The sequence below is a fragment of the Leptopilina heterotoma genome, unplaced genomic scaffold (genome assembly GCF_015476425.1).
Source record: "Leptopilina heterotoma isolate Lh14 unplaced genomic scaffold, ASM1547642v1 Lhet_57, whole genome shotgun sequence".
NCBI classification, from domain to species: Eukaryota; Metazoa; Arthropoda; class Insecta; order Hymenoptera; family Figitidae; genus Leptopilina; species Leptopilina heterotoma.
In genome coordinates, this window is record NW_025111127.1 from 1485757 (window position 1) to 1495600 (window position 9844).

Consider the following 9844-nt stretch of genomic DNA (forward strand, 5'->3'; position numbering starts at 1 on the left):
AAATAAATTAAAAGCTAAAATCTAGGTTATTAAATAATAATTTCAATTATAGTAATAACACTTAGCATTTGGAACGTTCGTAATAATTCACGCGTATTAATGGACACAGCGTAGTAATGCACGCGTAGTATTTCAAGCAAATTCGTAGTAATTTACACTTGTGCACTTTTTTTAAATATTCCTTTTTTTAATACAAATTAAATTATTTTTATGACCCAAAGACTTTTTTTAGTTCTAAGAAAGACGAACTACTCAATACAAAAAAAATTTTTAAAAAAGTAAGATTGAAAGCTTTAAATGATTCTTTAAACGAGGCTGATTTTGAAACACGTAGTAATACGCACAATCACCCTATTACTACATAACTTGAAATATGTGTATATAAATATAAATGGTTAATTTAAGGTAGGGGAGAGTGGGGCAAAATGGGGTAGGCGGGTCAAATGGGGTACCTCTGTTTTTCCATGATAGATACTTTTAATTTTTTTTCCTCGACATATTTCATTCATGTTGATAAGAAACTGTTATTAATTATGAAGACACTCCAAAGAAATTTTTTTTTTGAAAGTTATACAACTTCTAAGTTTTAAGCAAAAAAAATATGAATTTTTTTCAAAATTAAAGTGCTCTCCAAACTTTTTGGGATAATGCATTTAATTTGGCAAGTGTGGGATCTTTTTCAGTACTTATTCTAGAGTAATTTCCAATAGAATAGATTGTTTAATTGTTTACAATAACTTGTAAACATTGCATTTTGTTTTAATATGCAGTGTGGGGCAGAATGGGGTACCTAAGTGTGGGGCATGCCGGAAGCTACGCCGTTTTATTAAAACTATTTAAAAACATTATATTATGCATATTTAAAGGTTTCCTGCAGAAGAATCGATATTTTTGCTTCGAGGCATTTATACTATCGTTGTTTCATTATCGATATATCGATATTTTGCAATATCCATGTTTTTTTTGTTAAATTCTAATAAATATTACTTGTTTTTTCATAGTAATAAAGAATCCTACTTTTTGTTTGTATTTATAATCTCATACAACAAGAATTTAATGAATTTTGAAAAAATACTCAATGCTAAGTGTACAAAGAAGAATTCTGAAGTTTAGCTGAATCGATTTATTCGTTTGGTTCTCTGTAAACAGCCAATTTCAAAAAGGTACCCCATTTTGCCCCACTCTCCCCTACTACTACACTTTAGAAGGCTCTAAAAGACCAAATTTAAAAAAAAAATTTCTTAGATCTTTTATTATAAATATTTAACAAACTTTTTTGCCTATATTAGTTAATATTTGGAGAATAAAAATAATGGTTTGTTTTTAATTTTCATTTCATATCATAATCTGCAGACAGCATTCAGATCGAAACTCCAAAAAGTTAGTTGTCCAATTGCGGACAGTTTATCTCAAGATTGATAAATCGGAAACAAAAAATCCAAATTGCTTTTTCAAAAGGAAGGTGTCTTGCATAGATATCTACCACCATTAATGAAAAATGTACTAAAATAAAAAAATAGCAGATGTTTCAATAACACAGCCACACAAAAAAAAAAGTTCTGATCTGGGGGTCTCACTATGTAGACTTTATGTTTTTTGGGTCGCTGAATCCGAATCCGAGGTCCATTTAACCCCATCAGATCAGGATTTTGACATAACCTTAAAAAACCAATATGGCGGACACATTTTTGAAAAGTTCATTGGATTCGCTTCAAATTCGTTACTCGGGGGTTTTTGGGGTCGCTGATTACGAATTTGAAGTCTGATTTCAAAAATTCAAAATGGCGGTTCCAATATGGCGGACACGTTTTTGAAAAATTCATCGGATTCGCTTCAAATTCGTTACTCGGGGGTTTTTGGGGACGCTGATTACGAATTTGAAGTCTGATTTCAAAAATTCAAAATGGCGGATCCAATATGTATGTGTCAGCCATATTGGATCCGCCATTTTGAATTTTGAAAAACCGACATCAGATTCGTAATCAGCGACCCCAAAAACCCCAGAGTAACGAATTTCAAGCGAATCCGATGAATTTTTTAAAAACGTGTCCGCCATATTGGATCCGCCATTTTGAATTTTTGAAATCAGACTTCAAATTCGTAATCAGCGACCCCAAAAACCCCCGAGTAACGAATTTGAAGCGAATCTAATGAACTTTTCAAAAATGTGTCCGCCATATTGGTTTTTTGAGGTTATGTCAAAATCCTGATCTGATGAGGTTAAATGGACCTCGGATTCGGATTCAGCGACCCAAAAAACATAAAGTTTACATAGTGAGACCCCCAGATCAGAACTTTTTTTTTTTGTGTGGCTGTGTAATTTTTGTCAAAATACACTATGTTTTTCAGCATTATTCTAGTCTGCAAAAATGTTTTTTTTAAAATTATTTGACCATTTTCTGGTGAATTCTCACACAGGACATGCTAACAAACAAAACGAGTTATTATTTATTGAAATCGGTTCAGTAGATTCAGAAATAAACTGTCCGCAATTTAAGAAAACGTTATTTTGAGAAAAACGCGTTTAAACTTATATGTATCGTTAGAGGCCATCCATAAATTACCCAAAATTCTTTTGCAAATTGAAACCCCACCATTTTTTTATGTCAGACACTGTTACATACATTAACACCAATGTTTCTACTGGTCGTAACAAAAAGCTGGACCCCACCATTCCCTTAAAGACTTACTTAATTTGTCAATGACTTTTTACATTAATTGAATATTCTTTGAAAAATTTACTTTTATTTTTTACAATTGGTTATAAATACTTGAGGAGGTGTTTTCTGAAGTCATAAAGAGTTAAAAAATACAATAAAAAAATAAAAATTTTTTAAATTCTAAAGTGTAGTAGTACCTTAAGCCCATATTCTGGCTAGGTGCTAACTATTATACTAAGAAATGTATAGACTTAAGCCGATATTCGGACTTACGGCTGACTTTAATTTCATAAAACAGCTCATTGTTAGCCCTGTGGTAGGCTTAAAGTGAAACTTTTACTTCAAACTAGTTTAGAGCTATATTGGTCTAGTTTGTGCTGCATATTAAAACTAGTCTCTTTTCGGTTTTAACCCTTTAATGCCCAATGGGAAATTGCGAATGGTCACCATTGGCTAAATAATGGACCAATATTGACTGCCAACAGTTTTTTCTTGGTCAAACATTGACAACCAATATTGGGCTATTATTGCTAGAGTCTTGGGATGATCACGACTTTGCCAAGCATTGGCAGCCAATATTGTATCACTATTGGCTGCCAAGGCAAATGCCGGACTTTCCAAGCCTTGGTTATTCATTGGACCAATATGAATGACCAATTATTTACCAATGCTTTAATAGTATATTAAGCAACAAGGTACACGTAAATAAATTGGCAGCCTTTAAGTCCCGTGTTACTTACGATATTTTTTATTCCAAAGGCACAAAAGTGGCGATTTTAGATAGCAGACGACAGGGAGTAAAAGTCATTCACATGTTCGACTTGCATGAAAATGGCGGCCTTTTTTCCCATGAGCAAAATAACGCATGGGGACCAGCTGTTTTTTTGCCCATGGAAAAAAAAGGTCGCCATTTTCATTCAAGTTGACAAATGAATGGCTTTTAGTTCCTGTCGGCTGCCATCTAAAAGCGCCTATTTTGTGCCTGAGGTATGAAAAATTAAATTAATGCTTGGTTATTCCTTGGTTACCAATACTGAACCAACGTTTGAAATCAATATTTTACAAATACCAACACATAGCAAAAATTTTTCAAAAAAAAAATTACTAATCTAGAGAAGGAAAAATAATTAATTTAATTAAAACACTCTGTTAAAAACAGAATGTGATAAAAATCAGACAAAGATAATATTTGTCTAAGTTTGAGAATGCAAGCGTCTCTTCTTATATAAAACTGGTAACACAACTTGTTAGTGAGTGGAGAAAGTTCTTGCGCACCCTGGTGTTCGATTTTGAAATGTCCCGCGCTGTTTCAAAGTATATGCTTGAAATTTCTTAGGATAAGTGCCACCAGGGTGCGCCAAAATTTCTTGCTCTCATTAACAAGTTGTTTCGCCAGTTCTATATGAGAAGAGACGCTTGCATTCTCAAACTTAGACAAATATTATCTTTGTCTGATTTTTATCACATTTTTTTTTAACAGAGTGTTCTAATTAAATTAATTACTTTTCCTTCTCTAGATTAGTAATTTAATTTTTTTTTGAAAAATTTTTGATATGTGTTGGTATTTGTAAAATATTGATTTCAAACGTTGGCTCAGTATTGGTAACAAAGAAATAAACAAGCATTAATTTAATTTTAAAGCATTGGTAAATAATTGGTCATTAATACTGGTCCAATCTTAGTTGCCAATGAATAACCAAGGCTTGGAAAGTCCGGCATTTGCCTTGGCAGTCAATAGTGATACAATATTGGATGCCAATGCTTGGCAAAGTCGTGATCATCCTAAGACTCTAGAAATAGTGGCTCAATATTGGTTGCTATTATTGCACCATCGTTGGTGCTGCTGGCTCCCTATATAGGCCCATTATTGCACCAATTGGCTGAGTTTTTTGCAGTTATTATAAATGTATAATGTTTAGCAAATTCGATTATTCTATTATTTAATATGAGGAAAACATTTTTTTAACATGTTTCATCCCTTACGTATATTACTACCCAAAAAATTGATAATTAATCTAAGTGATAAATTAAATATTTTTTAGCTCCTGTCAGCTTTTTAATTATTTATAAATATTCTCTGGTTGTTCAAAAATGAAAAATAATTATAAATAACCACTTGAACACCACCCTCAAAGTCAAATAGCCACCCCTTGACGATAATAATTTTTGTGAATATTTAAAAAAATCTATAGATTCTAAATGCGTCTAAATTGTATAATAATCTTTCTCGTGGCACAGATATGGATAATAATGTTAAACACCTCCCTTGGAACCCATCCCTATTTCATAATTATTCTTACATACAGTCAATAGTTTTGAACAATTAAAAAATAATTTTCATTGATTCTATACGTTTCGAAAATACAAAAAAATATTTTTATCCCACATGCACAAAAATGGCGCTTTCAGATAGCTGACGACAGGGAGTGAAGTCACTTATTTGTTCGACCATATAAAAATGGCGTCCATTTTCATATAAGTCGAACAAGTGACTGACTTTTATTCCCTGTCGTCTGCTATCTGAAATTGCCACTTTTGTGCATTAAGAATAAAAAATATCGTAAGTAACATGGGAATAAAGGCTGCCAATTTGATGTCTTGGTAATGATAGTAAATGTAAACTACCCATTAAAAAACAACCCTAAGTTTAAATAACCACCCCTTGTTGATAAAAGTTTTTGTGAATGCTAAAAAAAGCTATAGCTACTAAATTATGAAAAAAATGTTTCTGAGATTCAGGCGAATCTGATACATTTTTTAAATTTTTTTTGTCCACCATATTGGATCCGCCATTTTCAATTTTTGAAAACTGACATCAGATTCGTAGTCAGCAACGTTAAAAACAATTAAAATTTTAAAAAAATTTATTTAATGTTAGGCTGTAGAGAGCGTCATAAACGATGCTTTTATTTTAAGGCGCTTTGCGGTTGCAGGTCTAGAGCCGTCCCCAGTGCTCTAAAACAAAAAACTAAAAGAACTTTTACAGTTGAGATACTAATCTAGTGGTTATACCTAAAATTACCTTAAAAAATCAAAATTTAAAAAGTGGCACCACAACAAGACAATTGAAAAATGACATTTTTTATTAAAAAAAGTATTAAAAATGTTTTTCTTTAAATTTTTTAGGTATACCCACTAAAGAACATATTTTTTAACAATATGCAAAAAATAATAAGACAGAAACATCTATCCGTTTACTCAGAATCCCTGCAACCTATTTAAAAAACAGCGTTTTGAGAAAAACGCAGTTAAAGTTTAAGTATGATTTTTTTAGATTTATTGTTAAATGTTTTTAATAAGAGCGTAGCAAATTTTAATTTGCTCTCCTAGGTCAATAAAGTAAGTTATAAGCTTCTCTTAAACCTCTTCATGTTCGTCGCGATCCTTTTTATTGTCAAAAACCATACAAAATTGACTACACAGAGAGGAGAAAGTAGTCAATCTTACTCAGCCCTGAGTCATAGTGATTAAACAATATATAGTGACATTTCTGTTTAACAAAACAAAAAGTATAAACTTCACTAAACGGACGTTTAGTTATTAAGACTACCAACTTCATCAGTATCGTCTACGATATGAATTGTCATATCTACGATTCTGTTTACAATTTATCAAAAAAAAATTAACCTCTTTTATAATTCCCGCCAATGGTTGTCCACTGCCAAACATCATCGATGTCTCCGATGTGCTGGGATTAGAGGATGCTTATCTACTGCCAGACATAATTACCATCATGGATATGTTCGGTAGAAATTAGTGCCTTTCCTGAGAGAAGGCATTAATGAGCACAAGTGTACAACTTAACTTTTCTCTCCGTGTAATTCAATGCATTTGTCCAGAAACATGCAGTGACATTTATAATAATATCTCGAGAACCGAACAAGATTTTTTACGTTTTTGGTCTGAAATTAAAGATAAGACTACTATGCAATCCATTAAATTTATAAGTCTTTTATTAAAAATTTTATCTAAACTTTGTCTATTACTTAAAATGTTTACATTATTTGGTAAAATATTCTCATCTAATTGATTCAGTTCACCTATTCTAGCATTGGAATCTCCCACCATAGTTACTGGTAAGTTATAAAATTCAAAATTAAAATTAACAAATTTATTATTTAATTTATCACAGAATTGATTAATGTCGAAATTGGTTACACTATAAACAACACCAAGTATAAAATTTAATTTACCATTTGACAGCATTACAAAAATAAAATCTTCAGAAACATGATAAATATAATATATATATTCAGACTTTTTGAAGATAATAAGTATTCCTCCACTTGTTCTACCCACGGCGTAAATCCAGACAAGAAATGTCAATTTGGGGGGAAGTAAGCCAGGTTCCAACAACACATAAAATGTCAACATCTGTAACGCGATATTTATTAATTTAATAATTTGCATCTATCGGTTCAAATACTCTTCTTAAATTAAATTCACCAAATCTCATCGGGAGGAATTGTCGAGACTCAACGACGTTGAGACAAAAACGTCCGGAACAGATAAAAAGGATGAAACTTACCACACTGAATATCTCCTGTAAAATCCAAGGAATTCGACAATAATATATCACCACTTAACTTCTTCAGAATTTATTCAATAAATAATATTCAAAATTAATAAAGTTCTTTTATAAACGTAATTATAATTCACTGACACTCAATTCTATTTCGCTCATACACAAATTTGGGAAAAGACGCCGGCCGGCTTCGTTACAGCTTCGTCTCTCTTCAATCCAAGAAAAAATAATTCTCCGAACTCAATTAGTCCGTTAACTCAAATAATATTTCTTTTCACTGAAATAATAATTCTTACTTTAAACTCAAATAATATTTCTTTAAAAGTCAACAGGCCAAAATAAAAAAATACTGATAACGTTTCTTGAACAATAACATCATTAATGTCTTAATAATGAAAGAAACAAAATAAAACGGAATCTCTCGACATTATTCCGTCTTTCGAGATTTCAGCTCTTCCAGAAATCTGGCCTTGGCCTCCTGGACCAATTGTCTAGGGAGTCCCTCCAAATGACGTTTTAATTCTCCCAACTCCTCTAGTATTCCTCGTCTCGCTGAAGCAGGAATATTCACTGCTTCTTCCATCACAGGGATCTGAACAGCCTGATCGGTTGGCACATTCCTCCACCAGTCGTGAATCAGGCGACAGGGACACACGCTGGCCCTTGATGAATGCGGGATTGGACCCTTTTTAGGTTCCCGATCATAAATGTCATTATAAAAATTTGCTCTTTGATTGCGGAATCTATCAAACTCTCCAGCCCCATGCCTTCTCTGTATGTCCCGCTGGTGCACCCTCCCACACCGCGGGCATTCAGACAGGGTGACACCTTGTCGACAACAATTGTTGCACATCAGCGTGCGCGGATGAGGACAGCTTTTGACCCCGTGTCCTGTTTTCCAGCAGTTATGGCAGGCGCTAAATGGTAAATCCAGCTCTGGGTCCGTCGGTATTGGATCCAGGCCTCCAAACGTACGACCTCTCTTAATCACTGCCAATCTCGATTTCTTTCGTCTATCCGCAGCAACATCCGCCCGCTGAAAACTACTACGATCTATCACTCCGCATCTCTCCTGTTGTAATTAGACCGTTGTTCCTTGGGTTATTTCGCTTCTAGACAAGGCAGGAGGATGCCTCGGCAAATAAGGCGAAGGCTTCAATGCTTTCTCCTCGACCTCCTTCTCATCTGCCAATTTCCCTTTTAATTCCTCCACGTTTCTTTCAGGTCTCAACACTGGAATATTCTCTAACCTTCTTTCAGGTCTCACCGTCAAGGTCTCCTCCAGCTCTTGCACTGCACAACGACTTTCAAATTCTTCTTGACTCTCGCCCTTACGACGCCTAAGCCCAGATTGCTTCTCCTGGCTTGCTTTTAACTTTGCTCTTAACTTTAGGAATTTTTGTGATCGCTCCTCTACTAGTGGACGGAGTGGGCTTTACTTGGACGGGAATTACTTCCTCAATTGCCTTAATCACCTGAACCTCCTCGGGCATACTTCGCTCCTCATCAATTGTACGCAACGGGGGAATCACAGCTCTTGCCTCCTCCGTGACGAACCAACATTGTCTCCTCATCAACCTCCTGGACTCTCTTCACACGCTGACAATGGAGTATGAGACGGCATCCAACCGGAACTTCTGAAAAGAATATAAATTAGTACATAATGCATATTTATTTCCGCAAGGAGGAAGTTATCTCTTTAGGTCTGATACATGAACTTTTTCTCTCTCATTCGCTGCCGCGCGAAGCCACAATCGAGTCGTCACAGTTGAATTTCAATACACCAATCGGTCGAAACACGGCTTCACATTTTTAATGATATATCAAAGGCGGATTAACCTTTTTTAATTTCCGAAGACTTATTTTAAAACTGAAATTCTAACAAAGATTTCTGTGTTTTTAGAAAAATTTTATCTAAATTTTTCTAGATTTTTGAAAAAGTTTAAGTCAAGAGACAAAAATGAGAGAATTTAATAATTTTTTTTATTTCTTTATCACTCTACAACTTAAAAAATAATTAACGAAATGACTTCAAAGGAGGCTTATTTTAGGCAGAATTTAATCAGCTTTCTAACCGTATTTAAGTTTTTTTGTACCTCCTTTTATTTCCTAGATATGATTGAAAATTTTTTCAATCATTTCCATTTTTCAATCATTTTTTAATCAATTTCCGTGCCCTCTGGGCACGTCTTTGTTCTAGAAACGTTCTTAAAACGTTTTTAGAACGTTTCATGTCCTCTACATGAAGTCTTAAAACGTTTTTAGAACATTGGACGTTCCTAAGCCGTTATGTAATGAACATGAAACGTTCTAAAAACGTTTTAGGAACGTTTCTAAAACAAAGATGTTTCCGTGCCCAGAGGGAAGTGATGACATGTTTTTTTATAGAGTCGAATGTAATCGTCCTGATACTTTTGGACGGTAGTGTATATTTTACAAGATGCTTATAATAGTTCAATAATTACATATAAGTTAATATACAAGAATGTTGAAAAAATAATACTTTCCACAATTTTTATTTTTCAAATACCAATAATTTCAAAATTACTGACCGAATCAGGTTCAAAAATAGGTCAATCGAAGAGTTTTTTAATGATCTACAATATGGTAATGATAGAGGAGGTCGGGGTATTGTTGGACAGCGCGATATTTTTACCGT